The 20146-nt window shown below is 38.1% G+C and overlaps 1 protein-coding gene across 50 annotated transcripts in view; it reads left to right on the forward strand.

The window, feature by feature from the left end:
- RIMS1 (regulating synaptic membrane exocytosis 1) overlaps nucleotides 1-20146 on the forward strand; it is a 489665-nt gene that overhangs the window by 426660 nt on the left and 42859 nt on the right. The gene's annotated exons all lie outside the window — the stretch shown is intronic.

Consider the following 20146-nt stretch of genomic DNA (forward strand, 5'->3'; position numbering starts at 1 on the left):
CCCACCTAGCACTGGCAGTAATGTTCATGTGGTGCGAAACATTTCATTTACTCCACATTTGTCAAGTGGCTATCAGTAATACGAATGGTGAATACTTATTCAGCCATATTATATGATTGGTCCTGTGGAAAGTACTTGCTATGCATTATACTATATTCACACTCAACCCTCTCAACAATTCTGTGTGGTTGCTATAGAGTTAATGACATACAGTAATTTTCTTTGGATTTTCAAGGGGAAAAAAAAATAAAAGGCTGAAAGAAGTTAAGTCACTTGCCCAAAGTCATACAGCAAGTAAGTGGAAGAGAGAATTTGAATCTTTGTCTGTACTCAGAGTCTTAGTCCTTGCCCCAGGCTGAATATTTGTGTCCCCCTAAAATTCATACATTGAAACCTAATGGCCAGTATGATGGTATTAGGTCCTGTGGGGCATTTGGGAGGTGACTAGGTCATGACGGTAGAGCCCTCATGAATGAGATTAGTGCCCTTCTAAAAAAGGCTCCACAGAGCTGACTACCCTTTCAACCATGTGAGGTCATGGTGAGAAGTCATCTGTCTACCAGGAAATGAGTCCTCACCAGACACCGAATCTGCTGGTTTCATGTTCTTGGACCTCCCAGCCTCCAGAACTGTGAGAAATAAATTTTTGCTCTTTATAAGACACCTAGTTTATAGTATTTTTGTTATTGCACTACATGGTCTGGGTATGTTTAAAGTGCTGTTAATTGTTAGTTAAATATATAATTATCTATAAATATCAAGAATATCCAGTGTCAGTGATTACAATTTGTCATTTTCATAGAAGTTTATGTAACTAGAAAAATATTTAATTTGGATTTCATTTTCCTTATAAGGAGAAAACTGTAAAATGTGTCTTCAAATAATTTTATACACTAAGACTAATAAGCTAATGCACACCACTATTTTTTTTTTCTTCAGTGCTATGCCTTACCTATTAGTCCGATTTTACTTGTCAGGAAAGTGAAAGAGAGAGAGTAACTTGCCTGAGTTCACACTGGTAAGAAGAGAGCTGGTATTTGAACCTAGGGGTTGAGCTACAGAGTCTGTGCTGTAAGTGGAGCATATCATCAAAGCTGGCCTGGGAAGTGACACTGTCATCCAGCTATCTGGCTCCAGGACCATGATACTGTACTGCAACTCCAGCTACTTGGTGGACTAGTTCCTAAAGCTGTCTTAAAATGTGCAAAGGCTCAAACACAGTAGGACTGTGTTTCTTGTTAATTTAACAAAAAATGAGTTTGTTGGGCATCTGTGGGTTCAGTAAATTCTAGTAGGCTTTTCTGTAGAAAAGAGAGTATATTAAGAAGGGATCATATCTCAAATTTCACAGTCTTCTCTCAAAGTAATAAGTCATGTTCAGAATGGTACTTGTTTTTCTCTGAACTATGTCACTGCTTTCTAAGCACTGAGGAGGTTATCAAAAGAAGGAGAGATTTCCTTGGGACAGCTGAGATAGAGTTGTAAAAGAGAAGTGAAGGAAGAAGAGAGATAAAAGACTGTTGTGTACATCCATATGGGAGATTCCCTTTGGTCCATGTTGTCCAAACTGCATATAATGGGGCACCAGCAGAAGAATGGTCTTAGGGGAGAAGGTAACAGGGGAATAAGGCAAGTAACAGGCAGTTGTCTATAAGGTTACTCTAACAGTGCTAAAGTCTAGAACATGTTGGTCGTGTTGGGGAGAAGATGGGAGAGTGCAATAAGCAAGTCATTTATATCTTGAGGACTGCTACTATATACATATAATAGAAGTAGATTCATTTGTTCTGTTCACTTAACTGATTCATTTATCCACAAAGATAAGCCTAATTATGTAATAAAGGCTGACTTTATTGGATACTTACTGTGAGCCAGACTAGCACAATTCTAACACTTTAAAACAGGTACCACCCATTGTTATCACCACTTTTTAGGTAAGGAAACTGAGCTCAGAAAGATTAAATAATTTTTGCAAGATCATGTAGCCAACAGGCAGTAGATTCAGTGTGCTTAACATTTATATTGTTAGCCGTGATACTGTGCCATCATCTTTAATTAACTCGATAAATTATTCGTTAAAATGAATCTACCTGCTATAATAATTGACTTTAAAATGTATAGTCTCAAGTTCAGTAAAATTGTTTATTGTTCATTTAACAATTTGGTCAGGTGTTCGTAGTTGACAATCCTCTCTCTTCCATGCAGTGGTTTGGGCACCCAGGCTCTTTATATTTTATGCTTTTTTATTATCTGAGTCCATGTCACAGACAAATAAAAGAAGAATGGAGAAGGTACATCTGCTTCTTAAAAGCCTTGTTCTGGAAGCACCACACATCAGGAATCACATAACCATGCCTGCATGCTAGGCATGGGGACTGGGAAATATAATCCTGGCTTAACAGCTGCTTAGTGTCAATTTTATGCAATGGGCAGGAATGAGCAGCTGAGTGGTTCTTGTACACATGACTTACAATTTCTTCTGTTTTATTTAATTAAATCATTTAAGAATTTAAGTAATTTTTTAAGTAGAATCTGAAAATACTGGTGCTTTCTTATGTTATTTTATTTTATTATTTTTAAACATAATTTATTGTCAAATTGACTTATATACAACACCCAGTGCTCATCCCAACAAGTGCCCTCCTCAATGCCCATCACCCATTTTCCTTCTCCCCCACCCCCATATCAACCCTCAGTTTGTTCTTGGTATTTAAGAGTCTCTTACAGTTTGCCTCCCTCTCTGTTTGAAACTATTTTTCCACCTTCCCTTCCCCCATAGTCTTCTGTTAAGTTTCTCAAATTCTGCATATGAGTGAAAACATATGATATCTGTCTTTCTCTGACTGACTTATTTCACTCAGCATAATACCTACTGGTTCCATCCACGTTGCTGCAAATGGCAGGATTTCATTCTTTCTCATTGCCAAGTAGTATTCCATTGTATATATAAACTACATCTTCTTTATCCATTCATCAGTTGATGGGCATTTAGGCTCTTTCCATAATTTGGCTATTGTTGAAAGTGCTGCTATAAGCATTGGGGTACATGTGCTCCTATGAATCAGCACTCCTGTATCTTATGTTATTTTAAAATTCATGCACTGCCAGTGTCATCTGTGAGCCTCTTTATCCCAGTTTCAGAGCTTGTCAAATTCCAAAACTGTCCCCACGATTGCTATTCGTTCCTCAGCTTAAAATTTTCCTGGCCTCTTCTGACTCTGGAGTCTAGATTTCCCTGTCCTATACCACATTGAATCCATTATTTTTAAAACAGTCCATGCTTTTTAAAACAAAACAATTAAAATTTGTGCATTCTCGGCATTCATGAGTCTAATAGACATCATGAAGATGATATTGGGAGCAAGTGGGGGACTAGAGGGAAGGAGGTGGTTTGAAAGTGGTTATGATCACTAGGCACACAGCATTTTGCCCTTTTTCCCCCCTCTCTCTCTCTCACTACTCAGTTATTTCTCCTGGATTCTGTCAATATCTGTAAATGATTAACAAGTACATTTATGTCACTCTTCAAGTTACTCTATAAATTTATTTAATCTTCAAAACAGACCTATGAGGTGGTTTATACTATCATTTTTTTCTATTTGTCTGTGAGGAAGCTAAAGGAGAGAGAATAAGTGGTGATTGGCAGAGGTGGGATTTAAACCCAGGCTGTTTGGCTGCAGAGTATGTCCTCTTAGCCACTAAATTATTCTGCCTCTCAGTGGGGACAACTTTCTCACTAAGGAAAATTCTGATACCAGCTCCTATAGTACAGTTCTATTTTGTTAAGTTTATTTCTGACACTAAGCTAATTTTTAATCCAACTCTTAAGTACTTGATGTAGTTAAAATAATTATAATGACTGCATAGCACTTCTTATACTTTAACAAAAACCTAAAATGTGCTATGCAATCTAGCAATTGATATTACTTAGGCTTTGTTTCTTAGATACTATATAACCCATGCTCAGTGTTAGTTTCTAAGAGTTCTGGAGTTACCACTGGTTGTTTTTAACTATAGATTTATTTATAATTTTTCCTAGTATTCTTTTGTTGATTAAAGATTTTGACAGATGTATTTAGTTTTGTAGACCTTGTATATGTACACCCATAAAGCACACAGACACATCTCAGTGTACTTGGCAGGTTCTTTAGATTCTTCATGGGCTTGTCACACAGATTAGGGCCCAGAAGTAAGTCTGGCCACCACCTAAGATCTTTGCTGCTGCTACTTTGTACATAGCATCCAGCTATCAGTACTGGCTTTTGTTCTTTGTTCTGAAAACTAATTGTTTTTTTGTGCTCAGTGGCATGTTCAAATAGTAAACATCTAAGGAAGTTCACAAACCTGTATAGCCAAATAGGAAGGGGAAAAATTATTATGTGTTGTGGTTATGCATCCAGAGTGTCACCAATCAATTTCTAAGATAGACAATACAATATAGAAAGAATGAACACTTTCACTAAAGCTTTGTTTTAAATTTTTAAACAATAGTTATGTGTCACTGTATGATTTTTGACAGCACAAATATGAGGCTCAAGAAGAATGAGATTATTTTCTGGTCAGTCTATGCTGGATTTCATGCCGTCTACAAAGTTGACACAGTTCGGTACTTATACATAAATCCTTTAGTGTTACAGTTTAGCATGTCCTTTTCTGAACATTAGTTTATTGAAAAATATTTTCTAGGTGTAGATATTATTATCAAACCTTGATTTCTCATAAACAAGAGAATATATGTATTCATACTTCAAGTACCTTAAGCAAAAATAACCCGAATTACAATGGCATTATAATTTACTGGGGCTTGAAAATATTTTTTAATTCTTAAAATTATTCCCTGATTGATTTTTTCCTTTTATATGCAGAAAGCTGATTCTTTTGTTATTCTTTCATATGAATAAAGATAAGTAAAAATGCCATTATAATAAGCAGTTAGTTTTTCATACTGGTAAATTGTGCAGCAGCTATGTTCTCAGGTTAGAGACTGTCACATCAAGAGATACTGGATATTTCCACATCTCAGATTGCATGACATTTTCATGAATGTATATGTTTATGAATATATCTGTGGTTTCCCAGTAGTTGATTGTTATGGTTAAAAAAAGTTTGGGTTTTCTGTGTATAGTCTTCTTATATCTCAGTTCTGTACCCATTATTTATATCCCATTTTTCCTCCCCCTTCATGAGAATTGAGTAGTGAACATGAGCTCAAATTTGCTAATAAAACACTTTTGACATTCTTGTCATACACATAATGACTCCTGGTTGATTCTCAGAAGATTATATGGATGTACTACACAGTTCTTTGGCTTAGTCTCAACACACATAAAGGAGATTGGATATCATCACTGACATAATTCTTCCACATAATCTGGAAGGTTATCCCAGTCCAATGTTTCAAGACATCCTGTAATACCTCAGAAATGCTCTGACATTCTATAACCTGTGAATAGTCATATTGATCTCTAACATCTACCCATTTTAAGCTGATTCCAGACCTTAATGCTATCTTCAGAATATAACTATTTCATATCTGTGGAATACATGAACTAAGAACTAATTTAACTCCAAATCACCAAGCTCCAGAAAGACTGAAATTCTATCATTTGCCTTCTGGAATTTGGAATTGTGCTGCTGGCATAGAGAAAGAAATGATCCATGTTTCTCAAACTTTTCCACTGAGTCACTTCTAATAGCAAAGGAAAGTAGCAACTATCTCCAGAAGGACTGAAGCCATAGCCTCAAACAACAGCCAAAGGAGAAGGATTATTTGAAGTCTGAGTTTTATCATAAAATTAATGAGACTTTAGCCTTTCACTTATTACATACTCATGTTTATTTTACTATAAAATTTCCCAAAATCTTCCAGTAAATGTAAAAGAGTGGTATTCTCGAAATTCTGTGTTTATCACTTATCTTCAAACATCCTCTAAAACACTGCTTAACTCCCTTCAGGAACATAAGCCAGGGTCTTAAAGCCACATGTCCATATGTGTGGGTTAAACAGCAGAGATTTTCAGTGAAGTCCATGACTATAGAGTAAAACACAGCCAATTGGACAGCAGAGATATCAAACCAGAGATAATCATCTAGCACCAAATTCCAACTGTCTGAACTAATTCAGTAACTCCCACTGAATTCAGTTTGGCTTTAGGCTAAAGAATAAAGATTCTTTTCCATGGATCCACCAGAGAAAAGACTTCTCTTTAGCCTTTCTGGTTCTCAGTTGCTCTGATGTTTAATCCTCACCTAGGCCCAACTGCAGGGCCAGTGGGGTGAGCACTTTGAGCTGAAGGCTTCCTGTAGCAGCTTGAGGGCACCTTGTAGAGCAGCCCTTCCTCTGCTCAGATGAAGGACAGGTTTTGCTAGGAAGTGGTGCACATACAGGGAGGACCACACCAGCTTTCTGGCTGGGAGAGGAGTACTTTATATGAGTAGAATATTTTTAAGTATAAGCAATAGACTTACAGAATTGTTCTGTAAGTTATGTATGTTAACTGAAGACGGACTAAACTAAGAGTCAACAAGCCTGAGTTTCAGGGCCTCCCTCTTCCAGAGGCTAACCGTGTGCCCTTCCACAGTGTATTTCGGGTCTTCAGCCTCAGTTTTCCCAGCAGCAGGATAATAGGATTGGGTTTTTTACATGGTCTCTACTACTACCAAGCTGTATAATCTAGGGTTCTATACATTTTTCTGTATAACCATGACTTCAGTCCAGATTTTATTTACTCGAGTCATATGTATATATAATATTCAACTTTTAGCTTTTCTCTGAACCTGGAACAAAATTTGCTAATAACCATATGTCATAATGTCACTTTTCTGAAATTGGTAATTGATAATTGTGCTAAAGGTCATGTCACTTTTTAGTTTTTTCTCTAAGCACAAAAATATATCAAGTCTGATTACTTACAGAGATTGAGAAATTAAGGAAAAGAAACCACTGGTGGTTTTTATTTAAGAGTGACGCTCAACTCCTTTATGTTTCACTTGTGTGGGGCCCTACTCTCACACCTCCTTCCTTCATTGATTAGCCTACAGCACAGTTGCTGCCTGATAGGAAACAGCTCCCTTTCAGCCATGTCACCACCTAGGCCCCTACAGCACAGTAAAAGACCAAAACATTTGCTGGATTTGTACAGTTACATAAACATGTTCTTCCCTTGTGCCTCTCATTCAAGTGAGTGAAGAACAGAAAACAGTAGTGCTAATACTGATGATAAGGAGCATGGGCATCTTAAAATACAATTAAAGACCGAGTCTAACAGACAAGGTGGGATAATGAAGGGATGGAGAAATCTTTACAATTCTGGTGTGAGGATAATTATCTCAAAAATCTTTCAGTCAGTGAGTCTTTTTCCTAATGCAAAGTAAAGGTATAAGTTTGAGAACTGGAAGAAATACTCAGAAGTGGCTGTTGACATTCCAGAATTTCTGGTTAGCAAAGCCTGCTTTGATAAATTTAGGAGAAATTCTTGTTTGCAAGACATTAAATTTAACTGGAGATTATGTGGGGAAAGATAAGGACAAAAGTTATTTAAATATAATTCTCTGAGAAATGAACACAGAAGAGGAGTCCATTATGTTTGTCAGAAAAGAATATAGGTTTTGAAATACTTAAGTTCTAATGAAAGGAACATTTTTAAGATAAAAAGATGGAGAGAGAAGGTAATAAATAGAGCTTGGGTGGGGGGGGTGCCTGAGTGGCTCAGTCAGGTGAGCATCTGACTCTTGATTTTGCATCAGGGCATGATCTCAGGGTCATTGGATCAAGCCCCACGTTGGGCTCTGTGCTGAGCTTGGAGCCTGCTTGGGATTCTCTCTCTCTCTCTCTCTCTCTCTCTTCCCCCCCTTGTCCCTCCCCCACTACCTGATCTCTCTCTCTCTCTTCTTTCTCTCTCATAATGTTAATAATAATAATAATAATAATAATAAAATAATTTTTTAATAGAGCTTGGTCCTTGGGAAGGCAGAAGGGAGAGGTGGTATCAAATCAAGGTAAGAAGAGAGACCCCTCTTTGTCCTGTGGTAGGAGAGGAAGAGGGAAAGAATGGATGTGGAAGGTTAGGGGCTGTATGATGTCCTTGCACATCAGGCTCCAGCTAACTACCTATGTGCCACCTAAACCCATAGATAGGTCTTCAGATAAGACACTAACTGTCCTTCGGGTGCATAACAGAGCCCTAGCCACCTAAGGCATTTAGAAAGTCCCTCAGTCTCTCCCACCACCCTTTCTTCTGTGCTCTCTGAGCTTCATATCCACTTTAAGTTACATCATTAGAAAGCGATTTACCTTTTTACCTCCAATGAATGACCTTCCCAAATATCATACAGCTGGTTGGGCACATCTTTAACAACCCTTCTTAATACACTGAACATTTCAGGTAGTAGCATAAACAACAAAACTCACTAAATTAACATCTAGTGTCCATGGAGTCACCAGAACCTCCTGAAGACAAGGAAATTATATTTTGACATACATTTCTTTTAATTAAATGTGTAAAATAGCCAAGGTTGCGTGACTAGTTGACAAGAATTTTCCTTCAAGGGTCATGTGAAATAAATAATGCTCATAAGATATAAATCACAAAAGCAAAGTACTTTCCATGATTGGGTTCCAAATATATGTTAATGTGTTGCAAAGTAATTGTTTTCCCATGAGCACATATCTGAAAATTTATTGTTAAAAATCATGAAAATGACCCAACATGCAAAATATTTGTCTTCCTAATTTTCTGGAAGCATCTTATATTTTTTTGGGTCAGCCATTACATAAGTAACTTTTAATGTGCAGTAGTTTTCATATATTTTTTAACATAATTTGTATAAAATTTTTTCAGGTGTGTTTGTCTTCATCGCAGTGACCCGGCTAAAATAGAATAATTTACACATCAGAGTTTTGTTCACTTTCCAGGTTCAAATGTCATAGCCATCCCAAAGTCCTAAGCAGAGGATTATTAGTTCTTATGAAGCTGCTTTTCTGCATTGCATCCCTCCCCTCACATTCCGTCAAAGCTACAAGTAGCATCTAGCTTTCCTAATATTTTAACTTTGTCAAATAATAGATTATAAAAACCCTTTCGATAATAATACTCAATGCTAATTTGAAGTTTTCATTTGTATAAGGTTAATTTCTGTTGTATTTTATCACCTAGCTTCTAACCAGAGCACTGTGTCTTTATCTTACTTATAAAATATCTTCCTATTAAAACTGCTTTCAAGCATTTAGAGAAATGTTAGTCAATATCCTTATTTGTGAGAAAATATAGAGGATCTGCAGGACAGTGTTACTCAATGTACAAATCTGTAAGTACAAAGTTATTTTTTTAATATTTATTCATTTTTAGAGAGAAAGTGTGCGAGTGGGGGAAGGGGAGAGAGAGAGAGGGAGACAGAATCTGAAGCAGGCTCCAGGCTCTGAGCTGTCAGCACAGAGCCCAACACGTGGCTCGAACCACAAACTGTGAAATCATGACCAGAGCCAAAGTCAGATGCCCAATCGACTGAGCCACCCAGGTGCCCTCCAAGTTATTATTATATTAATATAGCTACTACCTTTTTAGGTGTCAATCCTGCCCTGGGTGCTTTATATGTCATCATTTCTATTTCTTCCAGAAAACTAAGCTGTTTCCACTTTACATAGAAACTTAAGGTAAACAACTTACTTTTATATCAGTGATAGTGGTTCAATTTAAATGTAATTTTGTGTAAAGTCTTAATGAGGGGGAAATGTGTGTGTACGTGTGTACCTAAGGTGAGGAGAAACAGCAGTATTATTTCTATGTATAGTTCTTCTTACATGCTTAATAAACATTTGACTAAATGGATTCTAATTACAAATGAGTATCTCCTATAGGTGTGACCCTAATAGCCTTTATAATAGATTATATTTCCTGGCCTTAGAAGTCCTTCTTACATATGGTAGTTAAAAAACTATTTGGAAACTGTCTATAATTATCCTCAGGATTTGGATCATGAGATCATTTTATAAATAAAAGAAAATTTTAAAGAATTCTTTGGTAGAGTAATAGGTTTTTGAATAATCTCCTGGTAGGAGCAGTGTATTAGTTTCTTCTTATTGCTGCTGTAACAAATTACCACAAATGTAGTGGTTTAAAATAACAAGAAATGAATTATCTTGCAGTTCTGGCAGTCAGACGTCCAAAACTGGTCAAGGTATCAATAGGGCTGTCTTCCTTTCGGAGGCTCTAAGAGAGAATCCATTTTCTTGCTTTCCCAGGCTCTGGGGGCCATACTTATTCCCTGGCCTGGAAGCTCTTTTCCACCTTCAAAGCCAGCAATGGCTGATGGAGTCTTTTTCATATCACATCTTACCCTGATGTTTGTGTCTCTCTCTTCCTCTTATAAGGGCCTCTATGATTACATAGCCCCCAACCCAGACAATCTAGCATAATCTCATTATTTTACGGTGTGTTGGCTTGCAAACTTTATCTGCAACAATAATTTCCCCTTGCCATGTCATGAAGCATACATTCTAGAAATTAGGGACACAAATATTTGGTGGGGAGCACTTACTCTATTTATCAAAGGCCAATTTAGTTTTATAGAGTCTGAACTTTATGGAAAGCCTTCTTTAAGAAAATGAACAAACAAAACTACAAATGCAAAATTAGACACTAACGCACACACTTATGTATAATGAGAAAAAAGATGACAACAAATACATACCTCTAAAAAGGCAAACTGCATAAATATATCCCAACTTAACCCAAACTAATTTTGTCCTCAATTGTTCAGTATACCCATAGATCAAACAAAACAGCTGTGTGATAAAAATGCCTCTTTAAAAACTTCCACTTGTTTTGGGTAAATTAAATAGAACCCTTGCCAAATTATGCCTTCAAAGTTTGGTTTCTAACCAAATCTTTGTTCATTTTTATTTATGTCATTCCCCCCCCCCTTCAGTTTAATTGTCCCAATTCCTTGTGTTCTGGGAGATGTGACACAAAGAATACAAAATTTGGGGCCAGAGATCTTGGATTCGGTAACTGTTTATTCATTCATTCAAAACATTTATTAATCAAGCTAATAGTTACCAGATACTGTTCTGGGCTTGGAGTCATAGGCAGGATAGATCTGGTCCTTGCTCCCGACAGTCATAGGAAGGTCATCTCAAACATTAAATGTTATGAAGAGGGGCAGGGCCCTATGAAAGCAAGCCCTGCAAGGGGGCTTAACCTAGACTGGTGGTACTGAGGTTTACTTTAAGACCTGAGAGATGAGACAGAGTGATCCAGGGGAGTAAGTAGCGCAGGGGAAAGGAAAATATTCCAGGCAACAGAAATATTATGGACAAAGACCTATGATGGGAACTGATATTTTGAGGAGCTAAAAGAAGGTCAGAATATACAGGGGCAAAAGGAAAGAGCTGCATAGGAACGTTCTTGAGAGCAATTTGGTGCTAATGACCATGCTTAAGATTTTGGTTTCATCTTAATGTAGTAGCATGCTGTTGAGTTTTGAACAAAAATGTGGAATGATCTGATAAGCAGATTTTTTTTTATTTTTTTAAATTTACATCCAAATTAGTCATCATATAGTGCAACAATGATTTCAGGAGTAGATTCCTTAATGCCCCTTACCCATTTAGCCCATCCTCCATCCCACAACCCCTCCAGTAACCTTCTGTTTCTTCTCCATGTTTAAGAGACTCTTATGTTTTGTCTCCTTCCCTGTTTTTATATTATTTTTGCTTCCCTTCCCTTGTGTTCATCTTTTCTGTATCTTAAAGTCCTCATATGAGTGAAGTCATATGGTATTTGTCTTTCTCTAATTTCACTTAGAATAATACCCTCTAGGTCCATCCACGTAGTTGCAAATGGCAATATGTCATTCTCTTTGATTGCCGAGTAATACTCCATTGTATACCATATCTCCATTCATCCATCGATGGATATTTGGGCACTTTCCATACTTTGGCTATTATTGATAGTGCTGCTATAAACATTGGGGTGCATATGCCCCTTTGAAACAGCATACCTGTATCCCTTGGATAAATACCTAGTGTTGCAATTGCTGGGTCATAGGGTAGTTCTATTTTTAATTTTTTGAGAAACCTCCACACTGTTTTCTAGAGTGGCTGCACCAGTTTGCATTCTCACCAAAAGAGATCCTCTTACTCCACATCCTCACCAATATCTGTTGTTGCCTGAGTTGTTAATGTAAACCATTCTGACAGGCGTAAGGTGGTATCTCATTGTGGTTTTCATTTGTATTTCCCAGGTGATGAGTGATGTTGAGCATTTTTTCATGTGTCAGCCATCTGGATGTCTTCTTTGGACAAGTGACTATTCATGTCTTTTGCCCATTTCTTCACTGGGTTATTTGTTTTTTGGGTGTTGAGTTTGATAAGTTCTTTAAGATTTTGGATACTAACCCTTTATCTGATAGGTCATTTGCAAATATCCCCTCCCATTCTGTCGGTTGCCTTTTAGGTTTGCTGATTGTCTCCTTCGCTGTGCAGAAGATTTTTATTTTCATGAGGTCCTAATAGTTCATTTTTGCTTTTGTTTTCCTTGCCTCCGGAGATGTGTTGAGTAAGAATTTGCTGTGGCCAAGATCAAAGGGGTTTTTGTCTGATTTCTCCTCGAGGATTATGATGGCTTCCTGTCTTACATTTAGGTCTTTCATCCATTTTGAGTTTATTTTTGTGTATGCTGTAAGAAAGTGGTCCAGGTTCATTCAGCATGTCGCTCTCTAGTTTTCCAGTACACTTGCTGAAGAGACTGTCTTTATTCCATTGGATATTCTTTCCTGCTTTGCCAAAGATTAGCTGGCCATATGTTTGTGGGTCCATTTTTGGGTTCTCTATTCTATTCCATTGATCTGAGTGTCTGTTCTTGTGCCAGTACCATACTGTCTTGATGATTACAGCTTTGTAATACAGCCTGAAATCTGGGATTGTGATGCCTCCTGCTTTGGTTTTCTTTTTCAAGATTGCTATTGGCTATTTTCAAAATTGGCTATTCAGGGTCTTGTCTGGTTCCATAAAAATTTTAGGATTGTTTGTTCTAGCTCTGTGAAGAATGCTGGTGTTATGCTAATAGGGATTGCATTGAATATGTAGATTGCTTTGGGTAGTATTGACATTTTAACAATATTTGTTCTTCCTATCCAGGAGCATGGAGTCTTTTTAGATTTTTTTGTGTTGTCTTCAATTTCACAAGCCTTCTATAGTTTTCAGTGTATAGATTTTTCACCTCCTTGGTTAAATTTATTCCTAGGTATTTCATGGGTTTTGGTGCAATTGTTAATGGGATCAGTTCCTTGATTTCTCTTTCTGTTGCTTCATTGTTGGTGTATAGGAAGGCAACCGATTTCTGTGCATTGATCTTATATCCTGCAACATTGCTGAATTCATGAATCAGTTCTAGCAGTTTTTGGTGGAATCTTTAGGGTTTTCCACGTAGAGTATAATGTCATTTGCAAAGAGTGAAAGTTTGATGTGCTCCTAGCCAATCTGGATGCCTTTTATTTCTTTGTGTTGTCTGATTGCTGGGGCTAAGACTTCTAATACTATGTTGAAAAACACTGGTGATAGTGGACATCCCTGTCTTGTTCCTGACCTTAGAGGGAAAGCTATCAGTTTTTTCCCATTGAGGATGATATTAGTGTTGGGTCTTTCATATATGGTTTTTATGATGTCTAGGTATGATCTTTCTATTCCTACTTCTTGAGGGTTTTTATGAAGAAAGGATGCTGCATTTTGTCAAATGCTTTGTCTGCATCTATTGGGAGGATCATGTGGTTCTTGTCCTTTCTTTTATTGATGTGATGAATCACATTGATTGTTTTGTGGATATTGACCCAGCCCTGCATCCCAGGTATAAATCCCACTTGGTCGTGGTGAATTTTTTTAATGTATTGTTGAATCCGGTTGGCTAATATCTTGTTGAGGATTTTTGCATCCATGTTCATCAGGGAAATTGGTCTATAGTTCTCCTTTTTAGTGGGGTCTCTGTCTGGTTTTGGAATCGAGGTAATGCTGGCTTCATAGAAAGAGTTTGGAAGTTTTCCTTCCATTTCTATTTTTTTGGAACAGCTTCAGGAGAATAGGTGTTCACTCTTCCTTAAATGTTTGGTAGAATTTCCCTGGAAAGCCATCTGGCCCTGGACTCTTGTTTTTTGGGAGATTTTTGATTACTGATTCGATATCCTTACTGGTTATGGGTCTGTTCAAATTTTCTGTTTCTTCCTGTTTCAGTTTTGGTAGTGTATATGTTTCTAGGAATTTGTCCATTTCTTCCAGATTGGCCATTTTATTTGCATATAATTGCTCAAAATATTCTCTTATTATGTTTTTGTTTTTATTTCCACTGTTGTTGGTTGTGATCTCTCCTCTTTCATTCTTGATTTTGCTTATTTGGGTCCTTTCCTTTTTCTTTTTGATCAAACTGGCTAGTGGTTTATCAATTTTGTTAATTCTTTCAAAGAACCAGCTTCTGGTTTCATTGATCTGTTCAACAGTTTTTTTTGGTTTTGATGGCATTGATTTCTGCTCTAATCTTTATTATTTCCTGTCTTCTGCTGGTTTGGGGTTGTATTTCCTGTTCTTTTTCCAGCTCTTTAAGGTGTAAGGTTAGGTTTTGTATCTGAGACCTTTCTTCCTTCTTTAGGAAGGCCTGGATTGCTTTACACTTATGACTGCGTTTGGTTGCGTCCCAGAGGTTTTGGGTTGTGGTGTTATCATTTTCATTGGCTTCCATGTACTTTTAATTTCCTCTTTAACTTCTTGGTTAGTCCATTCACTCTTTAGTAGGATTTTCTTTAGTCTCCAATTATTTGTTACCTTTCCAAATTTTTTCTTGTGGTTGATTTCGAGTTTCATAGTGTGGTAGTCTGAAAATATGCACGGTATGATTTCGATCTTATTGTACCTGTTGAGGGCTGATTTGCATCCCAGTATGTGATCTGTTCTGGAGAACATTCCATGTGCACTGGAGAAGAATGTATATTCTGCTGCTTTGGGATGAAATGTTCTGAATATATCTGTTAAGTCCATAGGGTCTAGTGTGTCATTCACAGCCATTGTTTTTATGTTGATTTTCTGTTTAGATTATGTGTTCAGTGCTATAAGTGGGGTGTTGAAGCCCCCTACTACTATGGTATTATTATCAGTGAGTTTCTTTATGTTTGTGATTAATTGATTTGTATATTTGGGTGCTTTCATATGTGGCGTGTTTACAATTGTTAGGTCTTCTTGGTGGACAGACCCCTTCATTATGATACAGTGCCCTTCTTCATATCTTGATATAGTCTTTATTTTAAAGTGTAGATTGTCTGATGTATGTATGTCTACTCCAGCTTTCTTTTTTCGACCATTAGCATGATAGATGGTTCTCCATACCCTTACTTTCAATCTCAAGGTGTCTTAGGTCTAAAGTGGGTCTCTTATAAACAGCATATAGATGTATCTTGTTTTATTATCCATTCTGTTACTCTGTGTCTTTTGATTGGAGCATTTAGTCTATTGACGTTTAGAATGAGTACTAAAAGATATGAATTTATTGCCATTATGTTTCTTGTAGAGTTGAAGTTTCTGGTGGTGTTTTCTGCTCCTTTCTAGTCTTTGTCGCTTTTGGTATGTATGTATGAATGAATGTATGTATATATTTATTTATTTTAATCTCTTTTCCCCTCAGAGAGTCCCCCTTAAAATTTCTTGCAAGGCTGGTTTAGTGGTCACAAACTCCTTTCATTTTTTTTTTGTCTGGGAAACTTTTAATCTCTCCTTCTATTTTGAATGACAGCCTTGCTGGATAAAGAATATTCAGTTGCATATTTTTCTGATTAAGCACATTGAATATATCCTGCCACTCCTTTCTGCCTGCCAAGTTTCTGTGAATAGGTCTGCTGCAAACCTAATCTGTCTTCCCTTATAGGTTAAGGACTTTTTTTTCCCTGGCTGCTTTCATGATCAGCTCCAGCTAGTATTCTTATTATTGTGATTCTAAATTCTTGTTCAGACATCTTGCTCATATCTGTGTTGGTTTCCCTGGCTGTCGTTTCTTCCTGCTCTTTCTTTTGGGGTGAATTCCTTTGTTTCATCATTTTGAAGGGAGAAAAGGAATTAATGAAGTAAAAACAAAGTTGAAAAATATTAAAATTAAGAGAATATTAAAATTTAAATATTAAAAAAACCACACAGACAAAAAAAATCAAAGAAATGATGCTAGATCCTTGGTGTGTTTTGGTCTGGGTGTTGAAAGGAGCTTGATCGATTACAGAAAAAAGGGGAAAGAAAAAAAAAAAGGAAATCACTTGAAAATTGGAAAACATAAAAACACTGCAGTAGAATAAAATGAAATGATGGAAGTAAAATAAAATTTGCAAAAATTACAGAAAGGTAAAAAATATTAGTAGAAAAAAGTGAAAGAAATATTTTTAATAAAAATTGAAAATAAAAATAAATTTTTCTCTTTCTGTATTCAAGAAAAAGAAATGAAAAAGCGAAAAAAAATTGAATAGATGGACAGGTGAACAGACTGAAATATGATTGAAATTACTTCGTTTTCCCCTAGAAGTCAAACTACGAAGTGCTTTATAGTCCGTAAACTAAGCAGGTGTTAATTGTTCCTGAAGAGCAAGGTTAGCCCAGTTGAACGGGGCTTAGTGTAATGTCTCCCTTCTTCACTAGATGGCGCTGCTTGGCTTACTGGGATCGATTGTTACAGCACTTGTAGGTGTGTATGCACATGCGCCCAGCGGTGAAAATGGCATCACCCAGCTACCCAGTGTCTATATTGGAACTCTCTTCTCCCCAGTCAGCAATCATGCACCTGTCCTTTGTCTTCGGCTTCTGTACACAACCTGCTTTTACACTGCCTGTAACCAAGCCCCAGGCAGCACCTCCCTCCTAAGTTTTATCTCAGATGCGGCTGTTTTTCCTGAACCCTTACTTCTGAAGGATTGTGGCTTTGACCTGTTCTGCCCCTGTGTGGGAGTGTCTCACCGAGCAATGGCTGGGTGCCGGCCACACCCAGGAACATTCGCCGGATTGTGCTGCTGCCGATGCTCAGAGACTGCGGCTGGGTGCCAGTCCACCCCAGAAAAAGTTCACGCGATCGTGTAGCAGCAGCATTTTGGGAGTTATGGCAAATCACATCATGCATCTGGTACCAGGCTTCACTCCCAGCGACCTTGTTCCAGCACCAGCAAATGTGGCTGTTTTCCCAGGTCCACTGCGGCCTTCGCCTTTCGGGGAGTCACACAGCTTCTAGCAGGTGTCCTCCCAGCAGGGGAACCGCCTCTCCCCATGTGGCCCGAAGATCCCAGACTTCACTCTGCTCCTGGGAATTCCCCCTTCCCATCAGAGCACTACCAGGTATGGAGCTGCTGAGTTTCAGACTCTGCACTCCCCTGTTTATAGAGTGTTAATGGAATTTAACCCTCTCCTTTCTCCTTTCTCCCTTTTTAGTTCAGTCCCTGCAGCTGTTTCCTCTTTTCCGCTTTCTCTCCAGCTGCTTTTAGGGGGGTGCTTTTCCCGTATTTCACCACCGGTGCCCCCCTCCCGTCTTTTCTCCACACACGAAAATAGCTCCCTGATCTCCCTGGCTTCTCGCTCCCCAAGTTCACCTCTCCACGCCATGTATCTGCTGAGTTCTGTGGTTCACGTTGTGCAGATTGTTGATCCTCAGATCAGTTTTCTAGGTGTGCAGGATGGTTTAGTGTTGGTCTGGCTGTAGTTCATGGATGCGAGACACAAGAAAAACTTCCATGCTCCTCTGCCATCTTGGCTCCTCCCCCTGATAAGCAGATTTAAAGTTTTACCTGTTTGTTTTGGAGCACGGGGCTGGGAAGAGGAAAAAATGCAAGATTAGATGTAAGGAAATGAGAGAATAAAGAGAAGTATTTAGAGTTGAAATACAAAGATGAGTTATTAACTATCTTCTCTTCAAAAGGATTCTGGTATGTAAGCCTTTTCATTGACAATGACTCCTTTTTTAAAAATGTTATTCATTAAGCACTATATAAGACATACAAGAAATGTAGAAAGCATACCTGATTGGTTGCTTTTATGCTGAGAGACACATTCATACTGTTTCTTTGACCAGGTATTTGCATTTTACTTCTAAGTGTATAATGAACAGTTTCCTACATATAAGCATTTCAGGCATCAACTAACTGGTTAAGGGGATAATTGAGGAGTTAGAAAGAGTTCCTTCTCAAATATTACCAGGCCTTCTTTACCTGGTTTGAAAGGTTGTCTGATGTAGTACTTGTTCATGGTGGGGAAGAGAGGACTCCTCATACAGCTTCCCATTCTTGTGGATTTAACCTTCTTCTAAGACTTGCCAATCATGGATTCCAACCAGGTGCATTCCTCACTAGTTTCCAAGGAACATATCTTGTCTTCAGTACAGTCTTCTGGCATTGCCTTCTCTATTCTAGGTGTTTCTTTCTCCCTTTTCAAGCCTGGCCATTGACCAAATCCCCTACCCTGCTTCTATTAATACAAACCAGTTTTGGATCCCATATTTTTCTGCCCTAAGATAGCCAGTAGCATAGTTTATGTTTTCTGTATGGTGTTGCATATATTTAACTAACTTTGCCACATTCTAGTGTCCCATCTGATATAGTTTCTACCTCTGCTTAATACATGATGACAAAGAAACATATCATTGGGATATGTTTCTCTGTTGATGGAGGTATAATATACCTTTAAAAATAGTCAAGATGATGGGGCACCTGGGTGGCTCAGTCAATTAAGCATCCTACTCTTGATTTCGGCTCAGGTTATGATCTTACAGTTCATGAGATCAAGCCCTGTGTCAGGCTCTGCATTGATAGCACAGAGTGTGCTTGGGATTCTCTCTCTCCCTCTCTCTCTTCTGCTCCCCCACTCATGCTCTCTTTCTCTCTGAAAATAAATAAATAAGTAATTAAAAAATAGTCAAGATGCATAGCCATATATCATTCCAATATTTGTAAAATACTAATCAGTTCCCTAAGTAAGAAAAATTTCCCATATCTCCCAAACATTAAATATTTGCTATAGCTGTCCAGCCTTGTAAAATGAAATCTGCTTCTCTTTGGCAACTGTATTAGTTGGGGTCCCCTAAAATTAAACCCTGAGACAAATGTTGGGTGTATTTTATTTGAGAGGTGACCCTAGAGAAACCGCAGTATGGGTTACTGGGAAGTGAAATAGGAAAGCAAGTCAATGTAAGGTGTGTTATGTAGTAGGTTAGTGCTCTGGCCAACTGGAGCTTGATCCTATTGGCATTCTGTGGGAGACAGTGTAAAGGTGTCTTCCCTGAGAGTAAAGACACTAGCATTTATTCAGCAACATTCATTTGTCACTGGATGAGGACTGTTTCCAGGATCGTTAACTTCCTGGCCCTTCAGGCCTCCTTTCCACGTGGGCCCAGCTGACTACAATTGGAAGGAGCCCTGAGCAGAGAGTTGCAGGTGCCTGCAGAGACGCCATCCTCACAGACAGGAGCAGCAAGTGCCAGGCGGGTGTGGGCAGGGCACCAACAGCATCCATTACTATAGCCTTCTACCCTCAATCTCCATTTGTACTTTTACAGATTAGGCTTTAGACAAGGGTACCCAGCCAGCAGGTATAGTTAAGTATGTGCAACATGTACCAAGCCACAAGTTCTGGGAGGTTATCTCCACTTTTTCTAAATGGCCCACATGTGCAGTGTTTGCTTATGGAGGCCCCTCTTTTTCCTTCTCTCTCTGTGCCTTCTATCCTCCACTAGGGCTGGGCTTTATGGCAGAACTTCTCTCTTGATATTTCATCTTTGTCCAGGGCATTCCACACAGACATGGCTGCCCACCTCTGTCAGCACCCTCCACATCACTCTGTGATGCACAGTAAATTTCTAGTAATGTTAAGTGTCCATCTGTTTTCAAAACCCCTTTAGTTTTCTATAGATACTTAATTTTTGGCTATCACATGGGATACATCCTGTTAAAGAGATTCTCTGAGTTGCTATATTGTTTAATTCATATTACTTCATATTACTCCTTTGAGGTAATCTGCATTTTATTTGAGGGATAAAGTTCTCATGGTGGGTTTTCATGTGTCACGGTGTGCTGTCACCCTACCACCCATCTTAAGGACATCCAAAGGAATAAAAATGGCAGCTTGAGACATGCTGGCAATGAGAGACTG

Source organism: Leopardus geoffroyi, chromosome B2 (genome assembly GCF_018350155.1).
Source record: "Leopardus geoffroyi isolate Oge1 chromosome B2, O.geoffroyi_Oge1_pat1.0, whole genome shotgun sequence".
In the NCBI taxonomy this organism is placed as follows: Eukaryota; Metazoa; Chordata; class Mammalia; order Carnivora; family Felidae; genus Leopardus; species Leopardus geoffroyi.